The sequence below is a fragment of the Stenella coeruleoalba genome, assembly GCF_951394435.1.
Source record: "Stenella coeruleoalba genome assembly, chromosome: 4".
In the NCBI taxonomy this organism is placed as follows: domain Eukaryota; kingdom Metazoa; phylum Chordata; class Mammalia; order Artiodactyla; family Delphinidae; genus Stenella; species Stenella coeruleoalba.
In genome coordinates, this window is record NC_137149.1 from 84,468,737 (window position 1) to 84,493,335 (window position 24,599).

General features: G+C 35.5%; 1 long non-coding RNA gene across 1 annotated transcript in view; it reads right to left on the reverse strand.

Moving 5' to 3' along the window:
- The window catches only part of LOC307185682, a 30,259-nt gene extending 12,022 nt beyond the window's left edge, over positions 1 to 18,237 (reverse strand). The window contains exons 1-2 of the long non-coding RNA XR_013828145.1: positions 18,074 to 18,237; positions 3,322 to 3,403 (exon numbers count right to left, since the gene is read on the reverse strand). This is a non-coding gene — a long non-coding RNA (uncharacterized lncRNA). The remainder of the gene's footprint in view (positions 1 to 3,321; positions 3,404 to 18,073) is intronic.
- Between the last annotated feature and the right edge of the window lie 6,362 nt (positions 18,238 to 24,599).

Here is a 24,599-nt window from a genome sequence, read left to right on the forward strand (position 1 = left end):
GTTTTACGTAGGTAAATTATACATTAATAAAACTTTCAAAATAGAATAAAATACAATGCTCAGTTTTATGACTTAGGCACTTATATGGATAATGTTGATATTTATGTGAAAATTGCATAAAGAAATCTCATCCTTCCTTGAACTTTTGTTTATTTTCATGCCACAGTGAATGGTTATCTTGCCAGCAAAAATCTTGGCTAGGTTCACTAATTATCAATAGTTACCAATATGATGTACAATATTCCCATGCAAAATAACCTACATTTCAGACATACTACACCAAACAATATTAAATTGTCTCATGTTTCACTTTTATCAGAATACCAGTCTGAGAGAATTTGTATTGGTGGGAGATATTTTATTGTATATGCAGGACATTTACTGCTCTGTTTATCCTAGACTTTATTCTTTAGCCAAGCTGCTAATATGTGCTGACTTGTATTAACCTCAAATTCTTTCATTCAGTTAACTTACTTTGTTATATCCTCAAATTATAGTGAAGGGCTGAAGCACTTTTAAAAAGCATAGCATTTCATTTATTTTAAAGATTTATTGAAGACACTTCAATACATCATTTCAGTTATTACCTACATGAAACAGGAAACTTCTTATAAATCAAAAAAGTTACTTACCTGATAAGGTAGTTTGCATTTTGTTTCTTATGTATAATATAAGCAATGTATTTGACTAGATTTCCTTTTTTTCCTTTGGCCACCAGGAAGTTTAGAATTGTGGCTCAAATTTAATGATTACATTGAAACAATATGCTCACTTTCAACCTGGCTTTGATCTGTCATTTTAAGTAGTATTTCCCTGATTTTTTATTTACTTTTCCTCATGTAATTGTGTTTATGTTAGAATTTTGGTTTTTCCTTAACAGAAACCAAATCTTGTTGTCATCAATAGAAAAGGAAAATGTGGAATAAAAGTCTCAGGTATGTGTGGAACCAGAGATTTAAATTTGTCAAGCTCCTTTTTGTCTTATTCCTGCTGCTCTCTATGATTTTGGTTCATTTTGTCTACATGTGGAAGCTAGAATATGCCTACCTCATAGATATAAAACTTGCATGCTACAGGTCTTATACTATGAAAAACGTATCAGTTTATAGTGTTCTCTCTCTCTCTCTCTCTCTCTCTCTCTATTTCTCTCTCTTCCTCCTCCCTCTCCACACTCATTTAATCACTTTCACTGTCTCTACCAATTCCTACATTTTTAAGAAAGTGACTCCGATCGGATCGGCTTGGGTAAAATGCCCACCTCCATTAGGCATATAGGCATATATATGGAGGCCTGAAGGTTGTGGGTCACCTTACACAAATTATTGTCCAGAAAAGTACAGTAGGATGATGGGTATTTGTGAGTCAGGCAGACATTGCAAATAATGTCTACTTCAGCATTCAAGTAAGGTTCTTCAAATCCTCTATGGAAAGGCTTATAATGCTCATAATGAATCACTGGCGCTCACAGAATCTAGGAGATATGACTTCTATTATTTCCGTTTTATGAATAAGGAAACTGAGACATAGGGAATTTAAGTGACTTAACAAAATGCCACAGGAACTAAGTAGCAGATCTGGGATTTTTAACTGAGACAAATTTGGCTCCATAGTCTGGGCTTTTAGCCTCTGTAAGACACTACCTCTCTGGGTGGATGGGTGGGGGAACAGCGAGGGAGTTCTACATAGTACCCTGTCCTCATCATAACATGTTATCTAGAAGAGTTAACACTCATATTTAGAGAGTTAAATATCTGACACAAGGCTTTTATAGTGATATTGTTCAAAACTATATTAATTTGCTAGTGCTGCAACACTTCCACTGGCCCAAGAAAATGGATTTAATATTTGCAATTATTTTGAGAGCTATGGTCACATTCTTCTGAAATTTCATTAATAGTTTTTGCAAAATACAGTCAGAATTAACATTGTTCATCCCCTCACCCTCACCCACAAAACTGAAAGAATGTTTTACAAAGCAATCTAACACTTGAAGTGTATTTGTATAGTATTTGGGTAACAGACTGTTCATAACTGAAAATAAAAGATACATTCAAACCTCAGCCTTTAATTTAAACAGAAAATTTGATATGTTTGGTACTTCATGACACAGGTCTACATAACCAATGAGAAAGAATCATACATTTTACACATTTTACGTTAGTTCCTTTCTAAAGGAAACTAAGTTTAAAGAAATAATTCAGGAATCAATCACTCATTCAGAACTTCTATTAAAGACCTAGTATGTGCCAGATACTAATCTAAGAGCAGACTTATTACACGTCATACATTTTGAAGTAACTAATCTATCAAAGTAGAAAATATATTAATATCCCATTTTGATGATAAAAAATATGTGCAGAAAAGTTGAGATTTGATGTTCTCTTCTGAAAATCACACACTAGAAGCTGGGTGTCCTTCATCTTAATAAGCATTCTGTCCCACAGTACTCCATGAACGTCTAAAAACTGCATTTCTTTACAATTTTCTTGGTAATTAGAGCTTGATCAAAATTGCTGTTAATATAAACTTTCTACCTTTCAAAAGAATGACACATGCATGAAGGCTGACCAACCATTCACTGCTTCACTTAGGACAGGCTGGGTTAAAACTACGAAGATTGATAGCTATAGGGTGAGACTGCATAGCTAATGGAAATGTTAAACACAAAGCAACTTCTGTCAACATAAATGACTGGCTCTTTAAATGGCAGAACAGATTAAGAATGACATCCTGAATCAATCCTTAACTAATTGGAAAATTAATTAGTGCCTGTCATTTTAACCCTGAGTATTTTTAAGCTTCAGTTTGATGACAGTTAACTAGCTGCCTGCAAGGAGCCAGTTTGTAAATTCCATGAAACTGGTGCCTGAATTTTTCACAAGATATCATCCTTCACGGTCTTGGTGTGCATTAATGCTTAAAAATTCATCAACCCACTAGTGCCCATCAGTGATTGGCAAATTAGTAAATTGTGTCTTGCTTAATAGATCTCTTTCATTGTATGCCTTGTAAATTTAGCTATTTGCTACTATCTCCATTAGACCCTGCTAACACATTAAAATGATGCTAGCTAATCCTAGAAAAGTAATTAAATGTGTTTATTTACTCTTTTCCCTAAGGTTAAATGCTGAATATTTTAACACTTTGAATATGCTAAAGGACCAAAAAGCCTTTAACACAGGTAAATAAGCATAAAAATCAATCACGAATTGCTTAGTAGACACGATTAAGTCATCTGTTGATTATTATTATAGTTCCTTCAATAGTCATGAAAGTAAAGTCCAGGAGTAATTTTATCAGAGAAAAGGAGTCAACACTTACTGAGTATCTGCTAGCTGCTTTGCTGGGTATATTATGTGCTTAACTTTCAATACATCCTTTTAAAGTGGATATTATTTTCATCCTGCAGATAAGAAAGAGAGAATCAAAGAAGCTAAGTTATTTGTTAGCGGTCACATAGGCAATGGAGTATAAAATTCAAACTTTCTAAGCCTGTGTTATTTCCACAGCACTATACTCCAATCCATGTATGGATGAAATAGGAGAATAGACAATTCACAGATAGGAAAACATAACTAGTAAATTAACATATGGGAAATGTCCACTCATAGGAATAAAAGAAATTATAAATCTAAATAATCATATATATCATGTTTATCTGTGAAAGAAATGTTGACTCAAAATGTTAATACCTAAAGCTAGTGGAAATATAGAAAACGTGTTCACTGCTACTTTGCTTGAGGAACTGTATTGTAGAAAAGTGTTGAGAATTATAAACCACAAGTCAAAACACGTTCAGTTCATCTAATTCAATGATCTATTTCTGAGAATCTAGCCTGAGAAAATAATACAAAATAGTGAATTTATTTTTATATAAAGATCTTCATCATTACATTTGGAAGTAGTTATGTAAATTATTGTACATTTATTAGATAGAATGTATGCAGGCCTTGCAATTATGAAAAATATCTTATTATTTTGGAAAACATCATAATATAAAGTTAAAATAACCAGATAAAATATTATATAAGCACTGTAATCACAACTGTACAAATATAGAAAAAGGAAAAAGACTGTATGAAAGTACACAGAAGTTCTAACAGGACTGATGCTGCCATGAGTTTTATGTTTCCTGTGTCTACTGAATACTTTATAAAAACAATACTGAAAGATAGACCACCACAAGTCTAGAACAAACTAAGGTGTAGAATGATAATTAGGTATAATCAATTCCTTAAAATCAATGATAAGAGAATATTTATTATTTTGGAGAAAGTTTATGTTTGACACCATGGGCAACACTTTCCTTTTCTTCTTATGATGAGGTTTGTCATGATCAAATCTAAAAGGAATGCTTCTACCAATTAGTTGGTCTTTGTCACTAAGTGTCTACTAACTCAGACCATGTGGAAAATTGCTTGATAAGCTTTGGTGTGGTACATAGTATGCTATTATTCCTGTTATGAAGAGAAGAATATATGAAATATATATACATTTTGATATCTAAGGTGAGATAGGTGTAGACATTCTTCCTTGTTTAGAATTATTTTGGGATCCATATCTACTCAAGCTTGTGTTCAGGGCTCCTTTCTTTAGGTTTTTGGGTTTTGTTTTGTTTTGGTGTTTTGGTTTTTTTTTAGTTACCCTCAGTGAACACATGTCCTTCTTAATATTTATACCAAATACATTTTCCTCCATTATACATTTTTCTAGAAATTATCAAATCAAGGAACACAGAAATACAGGTTTGTGAAGCTTCCATATATTATGGATAGTGAAAATAGGCAAGAAATTATACAAGATTAGATACTGGAACAGGACATATGAATAGTATTATGAAAAATTAATTGCTAATTATAATCACAGGATATTCATATAGAAATAAGTTCAAACTGCAGTCAGATCTGTACTTTAAATATTATGTTAAATTAAAATGCAATTTTAAATTACTATACAAAGTGTTTCCCATGTCACTACTGTTTACTGATGCATACCTCTACATTATTCCAGAATGGGTGTAAATCAAATATTATTCATCTTTAAACATAAAAATCATTGTTTCAAATATTTCTGTTGAGATTCAGGAAACTGACAAATTTTAATGAACATAAGGCAATAGATAAAGTAGCATATTACTCCCATATAATAATATAAAATGAGGGAAGATGTGGCCCCTTAGCATTTACTGTGCATCCCACAGTGACTTCAACTTTTCTTGACTGCCTTTCAATCAGATATATTCAAGCCTTTCAGGTGAGTTAATTTTCTCCTTCAATCCCACAGCCCACCTCTAACATTTCCAGATATCCCACCATCTTTCCCCACCTTAGCTGCCTTTGTATACAGGGATAAGTAGGCTCCTTGGAGACACGTTTTGTACGTAGAATAGGATTACATGAGATTGTAAGGAAACTGGGAAAAGGTGGTTTTATTTGGCATCAGTTGGTTTTTAAGTAATTTCAAGGTGCAAAGAAGGAAATCTATTTCTGTAAATATGTGTAACTCTATGTAATTTTGAGTTTTCCTATTTTGTACACTTTACAATGCTCTATTATCTTCTCGTGGCTTTCGGTGCAGCCCAAAATAGCATTCACTGTTAACTCAGTACCTAACACCCTTGATAATTCTTTAGAGATGCACAGGCTCTGTAGGAATCAGTTACCATTGGACAGTCATAGGCATGTAGCAGTCTGAAGCAGAGGAACATTAACACGGCAGCTTAGGAAATGTAAGGCAGCCAAGAGGCATAATTCTGATTATAATCTGATTCAAGCTGTTGATACATAATGGGCACAAGAATGAAATCTGTGTCCTTGACTATTAAGAACAGACCCTGGCAATCTGCTTCCAAACAGGCATATATATGGAACAAAAACATGCTGCTGCTTTCTTTTTACACATAAATAAAAGAGTGGAAGATGTTTAAGCTGCTAGAAGATAGTGATACCTGGAAATTACATATGTGACTGCATGTCCTAATGTTAATGTACTTTTGAAAGGTAAAAGATATGTTTTAGATAAACAAAGCTCACACCTAAACTAAGCAATGATCTTGGAATGTGACTGCCTCCTTTTCCATCATATTCCTACTCTGCTAGTGGATGTCAAGCTTTAGAACAGTTCTTGGCACATAGCAAGCGTTTAATAAATACCTACTACTATTGCCATTGCTGCTGCTGCTACTGCTACCACTAATATTGTTACACTACTGCTACTGACTATGAACTTAGTAAACTTTTTGGAGAAGAATGTAGAATTTTCTGCAAAAGGGCAGAGCAACAAAATAATCCACCTTTGAAATCAGGAGATCTAAAGTAGACTTCTGTCTTTATCATTTACTAGTTGTGTGACCTTGGGAAAGTCAAATAATGTCTGCAATTTCCCTTTCTTTGTCCTTAAAATAAAGGTATTAATAATGATATTTCACAGAATTATCATAAGGATGTCATAAAACTAAATGTAATTTATAAATACTATCTGTTATTAACACTCTGCCTACAATGTTGCAGATTTATGATTAAAACAGCTCTTCCTATGTCTTATTGGGGCTCATTTTGATGTGATGGTTTCTAAACGATTAGCACAATAAATGTAAGTCACAGGGTACAAGAGTCTCTCTAGCATCATGCTATATTTACTTGAGACAAGGCTGGCAAAGAAACGCCATCTGTCCTCCCCTCCCCAAAATGTACTTACTGCAACCTGCATGTGTGCTACTTATCTCTTGGTTACCAGAACAAGCATGTGTTAGCAACATCAGATTTGGTTAAAATCCTTCCCGTCTCAGCGAATGTACTCATGAACCCACATGGAAGTAGAACTGATATAGAAACAAAGTTTTGCAACAATAACCTTTTTTCTATCCTTTCCTCCTAGATCCTGTTTGGAGGTCTTCGTCTTGCACTCAGCAATTCCATCAGTCAATCCCTTAGGCATTATCCACTGGCTGCACACTTACTATATGCTCAAACACTGTTTTAGAAACTACATGAATTTGAAAGTAAAATGCCCCTGCTTTTGAGAATCTTACACTTCCATTAGCAGTGCAAGGTATACATTCAGAAAAACAACCCCCACACCTAAAATGAACTGTATTAATTGCATAGAGCACAGGATGCTGAGGTTGTCTAAAGCAAAGCCAATTATACAGATTGAAGGAGTACAGACGAAGCAGAAAAAATCAGAAGTGTTATGAATGCAAGTTTCTGAAAATATTCAAAGATCTAAGTCTAAATTTAAAGCCCCAAACACTATTTTGAAAAGCCAGTCTTCTTTTCCTCTTGTCCTCTTGTTCTCTTTGACCACTTTATTCACAGGGCATCACCACTAGACAACTGCTTGAATTGGATGAATAAATACAGGTGCATTGAATTTGTGGCCCCTAAATGCTTTTCCCTGCTTCTTGGAAAAGTAGTCTATGTGAGTGATCACTTGATGAGGCCTGGTATTTGGTTTCCAGGTGGCATTCCCTTGGAGTTCATACTCTGAGAACCAACAGTAATATTCTTGTTCTAGAAAGTACACAGATAAATATATTCACTGAAGTATAGATAATTCTATATAAATATACTCTCTATATGACCCTGTAGCTAAACATCATCTTAGTATTAATAGTTATCTTTTTTGGTTATTTCTCTTCTTTGAGGAGTTCTTGCTTTTTTGGTGCCCCATAAGACTCCCTTGGGATGTCGTTGGTGAATAATGATGTTCAAATACTTTGAGTGGGAGATTGATTATTCACCAGAGATTATTTAGTCTCTGGTGGCCAAGCATCTCAGGGCTAAACTGCAAGGGGGATTTTTTTTTTTCTTCATTGCTCTTTCTATACCATTGTGATTTTTCATTTCTCCAAGGAAGTGTTTATCTTTCTAGGTGCACGCCATCTTCTCTCACCCTTTCCACAATTCGTTATATTGTCTACCAACATTTAGATCACACTTCCACATGCAGTGAAGTTTTTGTCAATTCATCCATACTCTTTCTTTCGCTACAACTCCTAGCTAATTTCAAAATCTAAATAGATTATGCATCCAGCAGCTTAGCTAGTAAATACTGGTCTTCTTTTACCTAAATAACTTGACCTCCGCTTCTCTCAACAACATTCTTCTACTGCCCTACACTGGATTGTTATCATACACACCTGCTTAACTGACTTCTGAAATTCTCAAAACGGAAACACATTTAATTTCATGCCATCCTTATAACAACTCTCCCATAAACTTCCCTATTATTTTACCTCTCCAGAATACCCATTAGCGATAAATCTCTCCTTTGACTAGCAAAGACCTCCAGTCCTTTGATCTAGTCCTCCATAAGGCCCGCTGGGATTCAAGTAATGCCAACATGAATTGGCTGAAGCATAAAAGGAAAGTTTAATATAAGATGCAGGCATATCTCATGGAATCAAATGAATAGTAGGAATAGAGCCAAACATCAAAATGTATTAGACTCAAAACTGCAAAGGCATCAGGATCCCAAGCAGTATTTGCTGTGTGTGTGTTCATCCCTGTTCTCTCTGTATGTCTTTTTTCTTACACAACACTGGCTTTCTCTGCTTTGCCAAGCATGAGTAGCAGAATCCTACTATAAATCTCTTATATTTGCACTGCCAGTCTAACCCAGATTTAATAATTATTTCTGAATTCCAACTCATGGAAGAAAAAACTTACTTCTCAACAATCTGGTGTTGACTGGTAGGTCAGTGAAAACCATGAAGGGTTGACTCCTAGACCAATTAGCTATGGCTGGTAATCGAGTGTACAATCAGATAAATGTGGCTTCTAAGTACCAAAGGAAGAGTTTGCAAGTAAGAAAGACACTGTATAAAAGTGTAGACCTCTTCTATTTTTCCAGTCTAGTAGCATCCTAGATTCATTCTTCTCATTTTACACTCAACTTCCTGGTCTCTCTTCAGTGATATTCTAGATTGCTCTATTATATTCATGTCCTCTGTTCCCTGATAATGTTTAATACTGGGTCATTCAAAGTAGTAGCTTTATCTACTTCTATTTACTCACTATTGAGAATTGTGGAGGAAACCATAATCCTACAAGTCTGCATTATTTAAAGGGATGTTTTTAATGACAACTTGGTACTGAACATATTCCAACAGTTCTTCCATTGATTCCTAATAAATTATGTCTAAATTCTTACTTTATTTCAAATGTATACAACCTCAAATTGTTCTAGCTCCTCTCACACACATACAGAGCTTCAGTATCTGACATTATCTCCATATTTTCAGTAGAAACAGAGGCCAGCATGCAGCAATTCCTCAGCTCCCTCAGTTTCCAAACTCACCCATGAGTTGACCTTTGCTCTAGACTTAAGCTAGATTTTAATGATCACTGATAAGCTAATTGCCCCTAACTCCATATTCTAGCCTCCTTTTCTCTCCTGAACTGAAGAATAATTCTTCCTCCTGGATCCATCCATTCCAATCTACTCTGGAATCTAAACTATCATTTATCACACTTGCTTCTTGTATGATTTCTTCTCCTATCTGTGTGCTTCCCCCCTCATCCACGGCATGTAAATATGATTCATTACCTCCCATCTCCTCAATTAAAAGTTTTTCCTTAACCTCCTTTCATCATGTGCTGCTTCCTCCTGTCCTCTTTACTAGAAGCTTCTTTAAGAAAGTGGTTTATACATCTACTTCCTCACCACCCATTAACTTCTTAGCACACTGAAATTTGACTCCTAGCAGTAAATTCCACTGAAATTTCTGAAGATCTTATTTACAAGGCAGAAATAGAGACACAGAGGTAGAGAACAAATGTACGGATACCAAGGGGGAAGCGGGGGATGGGATGAATTGGGAGATAGGGATTGACATACATACACTATTGATACTAAGTATAAAATAGATAACTAATGAGAACCTACTGTATAGCACAGGGAACTCTACTCAATGCTCTGTGGTGACCTAAATGGGAAGGAAATTCAGAAAAGAGGGGGTATATGTATATATATATAGCTGATTCACTTTCCTGTATGGTAGAAATTAATACAACATTGTAAAGCAACTATACTCCCATAATTTTTTTTTTTAATGTGGAAAAAAAAGAGTCAACAGTGACCTCCTATTGGTCAAGTCCACCACCATTATCTGGTTTTCTCCCTATTTCCACATCTGCCTCCATTTAATACTGCCTCCTTTTCCTCTCAACCCTCTAATATTAATTTTACTTAAGAGGAGTCAAACACCATTGGTGGCTAATTAAACAGCCATTTTCCATCCCCCTTCCCTCACTGGAAAATTCCACTGCCTGTAAGGAAGGCAGAAAATGAATATTATTCTCTTTCCCAAACTCCCTTGAAAATGTTGATGTCTGTATGGTCAGTTCTCTCCAATAAGAAAGAAGAAAACTCTTCTAAGGGTCTTCCTAGAAAGATTTCTCTCACAAATAAAAAGATCAATGAAAGAGCAAAACTCATCCTTTCTTTTGTTCCTTGTTATATGTGGACAGATTGTGTAAAGAGATGAGAGCTACAGCTTTAAGAGCCATTTCTGACAATAAAGGAATAAGTTAAAGATGGAAGGTGGTAAGATCTTTGGTCCTTGATGGCAGTGTGAGCCCCTAAATCAACCCTGGGTTCGCCGATCTGCTGATGTTTTGTTCTCTGGGAATAAACTTTCTTTTCCTAAAGCTACCTTTAGTTTCCCATTACTGGACATTTTCACCCCATTAACCCTCAAATCTGTTTAACCCTTTAGCTTCAACTATAATATGAACTACTTGGCACTTAAACTACATGGCACTTAAAAAGCACATGGTATCCTGGCATGTAGTAGATGAGCAATCAATATTTATTAAAATTTGAGCAAATTATTTTGATTGCATCTATCTCCTGGAATACCTTCCTATTTTCTTCAAGGTAAAATTCAAACTCTTTGGCATCATAGAAAGGCTATTTTTCAAACTGACCCTGCAGTCATTCAACTTTGTGTATCTTTGCCTATACTAATACCTTTGTTTTCCTGTCCCTTCCTTTTTAGCTTTGTAAAGTCTCATTATAAGTCATGTACCAGCTACTCTGATAATACTTGCTTTCTGCTGGAGGTACTTAAATTCCTCCTCCTCTATGTTCATGGCATCTGTTCATAACTTTATCACAGCATTTATCAACTTATATGGCAATGATTTATTTACCTGTTTCTTTCTACACTGTGAGTGCCATGAAAAAAAGAACTGTTATCTAAGTGAGCCCAGATCCCAGCTCACTGTCTGGCACAGAGTGGAAACCCAATTAATTATTCTGTTATGAGTAATGGCTCTTGCTCATTAGTTTCTCAGGAGCAAAAGTCAGATAATAGCCTGATTTTTATTTCCTTTGTAAATTCTAAAAAGATGACAGTCCTAAAAAGCATATGTTATGAGATTAGATAATAACAACAAGAACACTGGCTGAAACTGTGCCACATATGTATTAGGAAACACAAAATTTTGCCAATGTTTCAATATATCACCTTAATTAATTATAATGCCAACATTTTTACAATGCCAGGAAGGGACATTGCTCATACGTTACTATCTCACTGTAAATATATAAGCAAGACAAACACCTATTAAAGGATAGTTTCAATGCTATCATTAACTTTCTATTTTCATATAGTTTTTCCTCTAGGAATTCATATTTTAGACAGTTTCCTAACTTCTCTCTATCAAACCAGAGAGCATCCCCTTTCTTGTGATATTACTTTGCTTCAGGTTCCTGCAATATGTCACTGGCAGGAAGGAGAAGTGGTTGTCATTTCTTTCTTCCCTGGCCAGTAATAAGGTACATCCATCAGATGTGTGCACCCCACTTTTCTGTTCAGACGCCTCCTCTGATTTAGAGAGAAGAGAGCAGGACAGAGGAAGGATGCTCACTTATCTCTAGTACTATGTTTTGTGGGCAAAGAGAGGGGTAGAGGCAAGGTTTAAGGTTCAAATCAGAGGGCTTCTCATGCTTAACTTTCTGATCCCTAGCAAAACTCAGTTTCCTTATGCTTCTGCCACCCAACCCTTGCTTTGAGGTAAGTTTTTGTGCATGCCCAGAGAAGTCAGGTTGTTTCTCATGAAACCAAACAGTTATCTTCCTCAACTTTGTTGTCTAATGTAAAACAGATATTGATTCTCGGAATAATTGTCACCTCTCAGCATCAATCCTTTGGGAAATGTGAGATGCTTTCTAAGCTGTAACTATCCTGTATCTATTCTAATCACATTTCCAGATACAGCAGCCAGGAAGAGCAGGGTTTTGTCCCTTTTCCATGTGAGATGAAGATGGATTAAATATCTGGTGATAGATCATACTGCAATTTCACTGCAGAACACAGATCTAGAACCAGGCACCATAACTATCAGCTCAAATAGTTACTCACCCTTAAAAGCAAAACAAAAACAAAACCACTCTAGGTAAAAGTAAATAAGTATCTCCATAAACAAAATTTAAATAATATTGCAACAAACCTGAAATATACATGATCAATAAGAGCTTACTGAATGGATGAGTAATTGAATGTACTATGTTAGTTTTATCTTTTGGTAAAATCTTGGTTAAATCTATAAAGTAAATGGTCTCATCACAAACCTGCTCAATCTTAAGGAAGTTTTGATTTGAATATTCAAAAAACATGCATCCAGGATTACACTGGCTAACAATCTGCATATCAGGTTAAACACTGGAGACTATTATTTCCATAAGCCTATTTTTCATTAATAATATTAGCCTGAGAAAAGTCCAGATGCACCACATGTCTTATTCCTCATATAAAATTCTGTAACTTGTGCCTAGTAGCAATTATATAATGAAAATTTTCCCCAGCTCCCAACTGTCTGCACAGAATTGTGGAGAAAACAATCAGCGAGCAAGCCCTTCCATATTCTTGCATCCACATCCACATAAGCATCTCAAAGAACAATAAATAAATAAAATTCAAAGTCTGTTTTTCTCACGTCAAAGGAATTCAAATTCAGAGGAAAAATGAATTAACACTAGAGAGTACTTGGGATGACAATAGTTGCTGGCATATGGGAGCATTTCTCTTCATTACGATTGTGCTAACAAATAAAAACACGTAGCAGAGTCAGGCCAAATTCATATAAACTTTTATAATATAACGCATGAAGAAGATTCTTTCTACTGTTTATTATTGTTGCAGAAGAAAACCAGGTTTACATTAGAAATCTGTCCACAGTATGCAAAAACTTAGCCAGGAAGGAGGGGAGATATTCTCTTAAAGGTATATTAATACACTTATGCTCTCTTCTTTAAAAAAAACATACATACATGTCATTTATCAAGAAAGGGCCACTAAAAGAGAGATTTCAATTTCGTGAACATTTAGACTTTTTTTTTTTTTTTTATCTTCTCACCATAGCAACTTGACAAAAATCCTGCCCTGTTTTCAATCATGATTCCTTGTTCTGTGAAAGCGAGGTAAGAGGGCTTTAGCAAATCATGTGGAGACAGTTTTTTATCTGCAGGGATTGGGATGAAAGACCACCATAAGAGCTCATTTTTATGAGCATACACGGTCTTTCAAGCAGCACATGTTTTCATTTCTTTGCCTTCCAATTTGGATCATTTCACAGCACTCTAAGAGTTACCTGTGTAAGCCTTCCCTTGTCTAGAAAGGGCCACCATTAATGTCATGAATAGCCCAATAGTCTCCCAGAGCCTACAACAAACACCTACTTCTAAGGAACCAAATTGCCTCCAAGTAAGAGCAATGCTTCCCTTTTTACTCTTTTTAATATTTCCATCATCTGAGTAAAATTGGTTTTTAAACACTTCAAACTTGATTGTTTGAGGTGACACCAGAGATTTCAATCAGTCTAGATGGAGTTGCTTCCAACAAAATTATTTTCTACCAGGGAGAAATATGACTCTGAAAGCTCTATCACCATAAAAAGAAAAGAATCTACTGCTTACTCTGAGGTAAAACTCATATCAAATTATATCAAAGTGGACTCAGATCTCCCAGAACAGTACTACCTATAGAAGATCATTACAGTTTCAGGTTAAGTGATTGGTAATTTTTAGCTTTAAATTAATATATATATGTACATATCATGTGACCCATTGAATATTCAAAAGTATTTACTGAGGGTGGTCAATAGCGACCATGCAATTAAAGTCACATGTTGAAAATCTACACAGAAGAGAGGATTCTGGGAAGATGGCAGTGGCACTGTGCAGTTTATTAAACTCATCAAACCCTCACATAAAAGAACAGAGCATTTAGATAACAAAACCAGTAAACCAGGGGCAGCATTTAAAGCAAAACTAGATGAATAGTTATCCCCATGAGCCCCAAAATACATGGGGTAGAGGTAAACCACCAACAGTCTTACTATTATATGATATTTGCATCTCCTCTGCAGGAGGAAGAGGAAGAAAGCAACAGAGCAGGGTCTCAGGAGCTTGAGGGCAGGACAATAAAACTGCCAATAGGTATTCCCTGGAAAACAGGGACCACTACAGGAACAGCAGCTCAAATTGTGAAGAGTTAGTGAATGCAACCCCTCCCCTAACCCCTACAAGACATAAAAGAAACAATGTAAATCAGAACTAGAAAGTTTCAGAAGCAATGTTCCATACTCTGGAAATAATTAGAAATGATAGAAAAAAGAAGTCCACAAATGCAGGAAAAAAGAAGTAGAAAAATAGTCAAGAAATAGCAATAGGAAACACACAACTGATGATAGGTTAAGTAAAATAAAAGGTGAAAGAGAAAAAAGCTTTAAAAATCAAAAAGGAATTAAAAAAAGGAAAAGATTCAGGAGAAATTTTAAAATATTGAAGACAGGCAAAATTTTAAGCATAAGGATAGTAGGAGAAGAAAGGAGATAAAATCCAAAGTAAAAAGCAGAACAAATAGTAAATCCCATAACCACAGAAAATTTTCCTAAAATAACAAATGTAAGCCTGCATACTGAAAGTGCACACAGCATCACCACATCAAGACATATTCCAGTAAAATTACATGAGAAAGAATAAAGAAAGAAAGAAGGAAGGAAGGGAGGGGTGGAGGGAGGAGGGAAGGAGAGAGAAGGAAGGAAGAAAGGAAGTGGGGGGAAGGAAGGAAAAAGGAAGGAAGGGAGGGAAGGAGGAAAGGAAAGGAAGATGTCCTTTAGGTACCTAGAAAATAGAGAACAGAGCACAAGACTCATAAGGGAAATAAAATTATATTATCATCAAACTTCAACAGTAACACTTTATGCCAAAAGAAAATGTAGTAACATATTTAAGATGCTCAAGAAAAAGAAAATTGTGAGCCAAGAATATTTTTATCCAACAAAACAGATATTCAAGTTCAAAGGACATAGGCAAACTTTTTTTTTTTTTTTTTTTTTTTTTGGTACGCGGGCCTCTCGCTGTGTGGCCTCTCCCGTTGCGGAGCACAGGCTCCGGACGCGCAGGCTCAGTGGCTATGGCTCACGGGCCCAGCCGCTCCGCGGCATGCGGGATCCTCCCGGACCGAGGCACGAACCCGCGTCCCCTGCCTCGGCAGGCAGACTCCCAACCACTGCGCCACCAGGAAAGCCCATAGGCAAACTGTTATCAACATGAAATCATTCCAGGAATATTGTTCTCTTGAGTCCTTACTAAGGAATCTACTAGAGAATAACCTTCAGACAAACAAAATGACTAGAGAGACACTGATGTGAGGTCTGGTGGTGCATGAATATATAGTTATCTAGAGCAGTAAGATTAAATGAAGAACAAGGGGGAGAGAATATGGTATGAAATGACTATATTTTCAGACAATATAGGTGTAGAACAACTATAAATAAATGGGAAATATTAGGGAGAACCAAAGGAAAACAATGCTAATGGTTTCAGTAATCATACTGGTGGTAGTATCAGTTTTGCCACTCTAAGACTGCTGTATATGCAGTATTAGATAGAAAAAAATAAGCGATTAGGAGATTCTTCTATTATTCTCCATGCCCTTGAGAACCACCATTCTCAGTGATAAAGAAAGAAAATACAGATGTAAGAAAGAGTAAGTTAAGTAAAAGCCCTGTAATCTTGAATTTGAGTTGGAAATATCAATCTGAATTTAGGTTAGGGGGTCATCAGTGCAAAGGAGCAAAATAAAACAGAATCATAGCAGAAAATGAAGGGAGAGTTGCTGTTTCAAATAGGAGGGTACAGTACATTTATGTACTACTGAAAATAATCATGTGTACCTCATAGAGTTCTCATAAGAACTACATGAAATACCACAGTGGAGAACTTAGAATGGCTTATGTGAGACGGCAATGAATATTACCTATTATTGCTATAGTTGATGGATCATCACCAGATAGAGAACCTTCTATCCTGGTGTGATGTGAGTCAGAAGACGTAAGATCATATCCCAGCTCTAAAATGGGCCAGTTTTGTCCCTCAGTTGAGTTCCTTAACCTTGCTGAAAGTTCTTCCTTCACTTATAAAATAGGGATAATGACAATGTCCTAAAACTAAAATGAAGATTCAGTAACTTTTAGCTGAAGCTGGATATTTATTTATCTAAATATTATTTAAATACTTCCAAATACATCATAATAATAAATACTAAGGTATCCTTCCCCTTATGTTCTGAAAACTATTAGATGGTAATTTTCTGCCAAAAATTTAAATTCCGAGAGTGCTTGACTTGGCAGCACATGTTGGAATGAAAATTGGTTCAACTTGGTAAAGATTAGCAAGGCCTTGCACAAGAATGACATGCAAATTCATCAGTTGTTCCCTGTCTTTAAAATTCACTGAACTGTACACTTACAATGAGTAAATTTTATGTTGCAAAAATTATACCTCAACAAACCTGTTTTTAGTTTTTAAAAAATGTTTTTAAGTTACTGGAAACCAGAAAAACTTTCCTTTGTGTTGATTGGCCAGACTGGGGATTTTCCCCTAGGTCTGTTACCTACCCCTGCCCAAATCACAATTTCTCAATTGTGCATGTAATTGTGGCATATTTTCTTCTTTAAGACTCCACTCTAGGCAGGCTAATGCAGTGAAGATCTGTGTCTGATCCGATGTGCCAGTCTTCCGTTATCCACTGACGAACACTACAGGTGCAGTTTTCAGTGGCTGCTTGACTAGCCACATGCAGGGGGGACACGGAAATTGTACTTTCCTATTGCCTTCCTGAGCTGCACATCAAGAGGGAAGCCAGAGTCCACCCATCAGCTTCCTTATTAGTGTAAGGAACTTAAAATAATAATTTATACTTTAAAGTTCACCAAATTAAAATTATTTCTTACATTATAAAGCTTATTAATATCATTTTAAAAAATGAGCAGCTGAGCACTTTTTCAGGAAGAGATCAATTAAATTCAGAAGCCTCAGACAAATCTGTTGAACTTAGTAAAGGCAGTTCTTTTCTTGCAGAGCATTTCTGTTATTCTGGTTTAATTAAATAACACCAGTCCCCCAACAAAACTGTTTGACGTTCAGTTCCCAGTGTATATTAACTGTGAGTGATTGCATAAAGAACTGTCTGCTACCATCTCCTCAATCCACAAATCACTACATAAATAACAGGTGCACATATCATGATCAGTGACAAATCATGTCATTTCTTTGCAAGTCTGTCAGTGATTGGTCACCGTACATATGTCACTCATGCATATACAACAAAACATGTAGTTTTAGTGCCTCCTTATCTCCCAGTGGTAAAGAGATACTATATACAAAAAATATTTAACTTTTAAAGCACTATTACTGGTGGATAATTCTCCAGATCACTCTAATTTCCTTGGGTACTTGAATGAAAATGTGAAAATACACTTTTTACCACCAAACACAATATCATTAATCCAGTCACTGGACCAAAAAGGTAGTTCAACTTTTAAAGCCTATTACCTTAGATGGACTTTTGGACAGGTTATTGATGCTACAGCAGGAGATCATGCCATTTCTTTAGCTGAGTTTGGGAAAAAAGATGACATAAAGTATGCAACTGAGAACATTCAAGCAACGAGGCAGAAAGTAAAAGGTGCGCTGTATAGTGGAAACTTTTACCTCACTGTGCAAATAACTTTGCAGAATTTGAATTGTACATAAATGGAGTTTAAGATGAAATACTTGCCTGTGGAAATGTTCACACTGACTCCATGAGAGGGACTCTACAGATATGGCCAGAGGCTTAGCAAAGGTGAACTTACTGGCATAATTGAGGAAAGTGATTGTGATGAAAAGGATAAAGGTGTCCCAGAGGAAGTGATGCTGGCAAAAAAAAATTCACATTAAAGAAACTCTCGAAGATATTTCACAAAATTGCAAATGCAATGAATATTATGTTAGAAGCTGATCCAAACTTAGAAATTTACCAACCCATAGAAGAAAAATGCTCACTCTTTATCATAAGTTATACAGCAAAAAGAAGGCAAGCACTGTTCAAACTATTCTTGGTAAGATTTTTACAAAGAAACAAAAACTTTAATTTTTTATTTTTCTAGTTTTTTTAATAACAGTGCACTAAATAAATAGTAGTTTTAATATTTTGTCCATTCCTCTATATATTTATAACTAAGAGAGTTTTTAAATATTTTTGCAAAAAAATTAAAGGTTATAGAATAATCATGATTTTTCCATTGATTATTAGGATCACTTTCTAAGTTTCAGCTTGTACAATCACTTTTCATGGTTCTGAATTGTGATGAGGACTACCTGTTATCTTTCAAGTACATAGTATTTAGAAGTACATATTTGTATTCAGGATTAATATTATATACACAAAGCTAACTAATGTGTCATCAAGATATTGGTGCATTTCTCTTAGATAGGTTTCTACTACATAGGGACAAAAAAGTTGAGGTTAGCAAAGTTTAAACCAAATCAGGGGACTTTTTGAATAGATTAAAGGAAGAATTTGAAAACCATAGTGTTTTAAACATTGGAGAAATTTATGAAAGAGATATCTCCAGAAATGTTTAAAGAAACATTTCTCAAAATATTTTTATTTGTTGATCGCTGGGTTTGTATGGACCCACTCAGCACCTGAGTATCATGTTCAGAAATTTCTTCTGATATTAAGTGCTATAAAAAGATAAAAATGACACACATTAAAACTTTCAAGAATTTATATGAGCATAAATCAGTTCCAATCAGGCAGCACCAAACTGAAATTGTTTAGGGGCACTCCACCCACAGCAGCTAGGGGAGAGGATTTAATAGAGAAGACAGGAAAGCAAAGCAAGGAAATTATTTGATTGGCTATAACTTAAGCAGTTGCCTAACTTGTGTTAGCCTAGCCAGCTGTGAATGGTTGTTCTTAACTTTCATTTTCTTGGATTCAAGTTTATTGACTCTGGCTTAAGTTTTAGTTTGCTCAGGTAGGCTGCCAAGGCATTAGAGCTACCTCAGTCTCCACGCCTCCTTGTTTAGTTACTTTAACAGCTCTCACTCCTAAAAACTAATAAATCAGTAGTTCAAATGCAATGAATTTAAGGTAGAACTAGCAATAAGATTTAAAATTTTAATTGCCACTTACAAGTCAAGCATTCTGGTTTTATTTCCCCGTGTTAATTACATATAGTTTGCTCATTTCCATAGTGAAATGTGGAGAGCACTAGAATTAACAAGAATACATTCAAATTCCTTAAAATAGGGGGTGAAATCACTTCTTTAATCTCCTTCAGCCACTTAAAACCACAGTCAAGTGAGCACTGTCTTTCACGTTTGACAAAGCAGGGTCTGACTGTTCAGAAACTGTAGGTGGACAAGGGTTACTAACACAAATCAAGATAGAATAATAATGAAAGTGAAATACTTACAATACACTTAAAATAAGATGTGTAGGTGTGCGAGTATGAGTGCATATCTGTGTTTGGAGACTATGGTTTTAAACAATTGATTATATAACTGAATTAGTCGGTGTTTGTGTTATTGGGCTGATCCATGCTGCTGTCCTATTTTATGAGGAAGTATCAGAGAACTGGCTGAAAATTATTTTCTTTGGTGAAGTGGATGAAAAGAAAAAAATCCAGGCATATGTGTCTTCGCTCTATAAAGGGAAATGAAAACAACACATATGTTCTTAAACAAGTCATGTATGGGACCTGACTTGCTTAAGTGTATTGGTTCTTTTATTACTGAGCTCAGCTTACATAAATATTCCTGACTTGGAATCTAAACTCATGAAGGAGGAAAATTACTGTCATTGTGTGTCTATTTATAAGCTGTAAATATCCAAAAGGAACTGAGACAAATTTTTTAATTGATCTCTGTATTAAGATATCACTGCAGAGCACTACCCACCACCAGTCCCTCCCCCATCAGGAAGCTTGCACAAGCCTCTTAGATAGCCTCACCCACCAGAGGGCAGAGAGCAGAAGCAAGAGCTACAGTCCTGCAGCCTGTGGAATGAAAACCACATTCACAGAAAGGTAGACAAAATGAAAAGGCAGAGGACTATTACCAGATGAAGAAACAAGATAAAAACCCCAGAAAAAGAACTAAATGAAGTGGAGTTAGGCAACCTTCCAGAAAAAGAATCCAGAATAATGACTGTGAAGATGATCCAGGACCTCAGAAAAAGATTGGAAGTAAAGATTGAGAAGATGCAAGAAATGTTTAACAAAGACCTAGAAGAATTAAAGAACAAACCAACAGAGATAAACAATACAATAACTGAAATGAAAAATACACTAGAAGGAAGCAATAGAAGAATAACCGAGGCAGCAGAACAGACAAGTGACCTGGAAGACAGACAGGTGGAAATCACTGCCACAGAAAAGAATAAAGAAAAAAGAATGAAGAGAAAGGAAGACAGCCTAAGAGACCTCTGGGACAACATTAAAGGCATCAACACTTGCATTATAGGGGTGCCAGAAGGAGAAGAGAGAAAGGACCCAAGAAAATATTTGAATAGATTATAGTCAAAAACTTCCCTAACACGGGAAAGGAAATAGCCACCCAAGTCCAAGAAGGTCAGAGAGTCCCAGGCAGGATAAACCTAAGGAGAAATGCGCTGAGATACACAGTAATCAAACTTACAAAAATTAAAGACAAAGAAAAATTATAAAAAGCAACAAGGGAAAAATGACAAATAATGTACAAGGGAACACCCATAAGGTTTATGGATTATTTCTCAGCAGAAACTCTACAAGCCAGAAGGGAGTGGCACAATATATTTAAAGTGATGAAAGGGAAGAACCTACAACAAAGATTACACTACCCAGCAAGGATCTCATTCAGATTCGATGGAGACATCAAAAGTTTTACAGACAAGCAAAAGCTAAAAGAATTCAGCACCACCAAACCAGCTCTACAACAAATGCTAAAGGAATTTTTCTAAGTGGTAAACACAAGAGAAGAAAAGAACCTACAAAGGAAAACCCCAAACAATTAAGAAAATGGTAATAGGAACATACATATCGATAATTACCTTAAATGTGAATGGATTAAATGCTCCAACCAAAAGACACAGGCTGGCTGAATGGATACAAAAACAAGACCCATGTATATGCTGTCTACAAAAGACCCACTTCAGACCTAGGGACACATACACACTGAAAGTGAGGGGATAGAAAAAGATATTCCATGCAAATGGAAATCAAAAGAAAGCTGGAGTAGCAATACTCATATCAGATAAAATAGACTTTAAAATAAAGAATGTTACAAAAGACAAGGAGGACACTACATAATGATCAAGGGATCAATCCAAGAAGATATAACACTTATAAATCTATATGCATCTAACACAGGGGCACCTCAGTACATAAGGCAAATGCTAACAGCTATAAAAGAGGAAACTGACAGTAACACAATAACAGTGGGGGACTTTAACACCTCACTTACACCAATGGACAGGTCATCCAGACAGAAAATTAATAAGGAAACAAAAGCTTTAAATGACACAATAGACCATATAGATGTAATTGATATTTACAGGATATTTCCATCTGAAAGAGCAGATTACACTTTCTTCTCAAGTGCACACAGAACTTTCTCCAGGATAGATAACATCTTGTGTCACAAATCAAGCCTCAGTAAATTTAAGAAAATTGAAATCATGTCAAGCATCTGTTCAGACCACAACACTATGAGATTAGAAATCACCTACAGGGGAAAAAAACGTAAAAAACACAAACACATGGAGTCTAAACAATATGTTACGAAATAACCAAGAGATCACTGAAGAAATCAAAGAGGAAATCAAAAAATACCTAGAGACACATAACAATGAAAACACGACGATCCAAAACCTATGGGATGCAGCAGAAGCAGTTCTAAGGGGAGAGTTTATAGCAAAACAATCCTACCTCAAGAAACAAGAAAAATCTCAAATAAACAATCGAACCTTACACCTAAACGAACTACAGAAAGAAGAACAAACAAAACCCAAAGTTAGTAGAAGGAAAGAAATCATAAAGATCAGAGCAGAAATAAATGAAATAGAAACAAAGAAAACAAAAGCAAAGATCAATAAAACTAAAAGCTGGCTCTTCGAGAAGATAAAAGAATTGATAAAACTTTAGCCAGACTCATCAAGAAAAAGAGCGAGAGGACTCAAATCAATAAAATTACAAATGAAAAAGGAGACATTACAATGGACACTGCTGAAATTCAAAGCGTCATAAGAGACTACTACCAGCAACACTATGCCAGTAAAATGGACAACCTGGAAGAAATATACAAATTCTTAGAAAGGTATAACCTTCCAACACTGAACCAGAAAGAAATAGAAAATATGAACAGACCAATCACAAGTAATTAAATTGAAACTGTGATTAAAAATCTTCCAACAAACCAAAGTCCAGGACCAGAAGGCTTCACAGGTGATTCTATCAAATATTTAGAGAAGAGATAACACGCATCATTCTGAAACTCTTCCTAAAAATTGCAGAGGAAGAAATACTGCCAAACTCATTCTATGAGGCCACCATCACCCTGATACCAAAACCAGACAAAGATACTACAAGAAAAGAAAATTACAGACCAATATCACTGATGAATATAGATGCAAAAATCCTCAACAAAATACTAGCAAACAGAATCCAACAACACATTAAAAGGACCACACAACATGATCAAGTGAGATTTAACCCAGGGATGCAAGGATTCTTCAGTATATGAAAATCAAGCAATGTGATACACCATATTAACAAACTGAAGGATAAAAACCATATGATCATGTCAATAGATGCAGAAAAAGCTTTTGACAAAATTCAACACCCATTTATGATAACAACTCTCCAGAAAGTGGGCACAGAGGGAACCTACCTCAACATAATAAAGGTCATATATGACAAACCCACAGCAAACATCATTCTCAATGGTAAAAAAATGAAAGCATTTCCTCTAATATCAGAAACAAGACAAGATGTCCACTCTCATCACTATTATTCAACATAGTTTCAGAAGTCCTAGTCATGGCAATCAGAGAAGAAAATTAAATAAAAGGAATAGAAAACGGAAAAGAAGTAAAACTGTCACTGTTTGCTGATGACATGATACTATACATAGATAGTTCTAAAGACGCCACCAGAAAAATACTAGAGCTATTCAATGAATTTGGTAAAGTTGCAGGATACAAAATTAATGGACAGAAATCTCTTGCATTTCTATACACTAAAAACACAAGGTCAGAAAGAGAAATTAGGGAAACAATCTCATTCACCACGGCAACAAAAAGAATAAAATACCTAGGAATAAACCTACCTAAGGAGGTAAAAGACTTGTACTCAGAAAACTATAAGACACTGATGAAACAAATCAAAGATAACACAAACAGATGGAGAGATATACCATGTTCTTGGATTGGAAGAATCAATTTTGTGGAAATGACTATACTACCCAAAGCAATCTACAAATTCAATGCAATCTGTTTCAAATTACCAATGACATTTTTTACAGAACTAGAGCAAAAAATCGTAAAATTTGTATGGAGACACAAAAGATCATGAATAGCCAAAGCCATCTTGAGGGCAAAAAACAGAGCTTGAGGAATCAGACTCCCTGACTTCAGACTACACTACAAAGCTACAGTAATCAAGACAATGTGTTACTGGCACAAAAACAGAAATATAGATCAATGCAACAGGATAGAAAGCCTAGAAATAAACCCATGCACCTATGGTCACCTAATCTATGACAAAGGAGGCAAAAATATACAATGCAGAAAAGACAGCCTCCTCAATAAGTGGCACTGGAAAAACTGGACAGTTACATGTAAAAGAATGAAATTAGAACACTCCCTAGCACCATACACAAAAATAAACTCAAAATGGATTAAAGACCTAAATGTAAGACCAGACACTATAAAACTCTTAGAGGAAAACATAGGAAGAACACTCTTTGACATAAATCACAGAAAGATCTTTTTTGACCCACCTCCTAGAGTAACGGAAATAAAAACAAAAATAAACAAATGGGACCTAATGAAACTTAAAAGCTTTTGCACAGCAAAGAAAACTATAAAGAAGACGACAAGACCACCCTCAGAATGGGAGAAAATATTGGCAAACGAGTCAATGGACAAAGGAGTAATCTCCAAAATATATTAAACAGTTCATGTAGCTCAATATTAAAAAAACAAACAACCCAATCCAAAAATGTGCAGAAGACCTAAATAGACACTTCTCCAAGGAAGATGTACAGATGGCCAACAA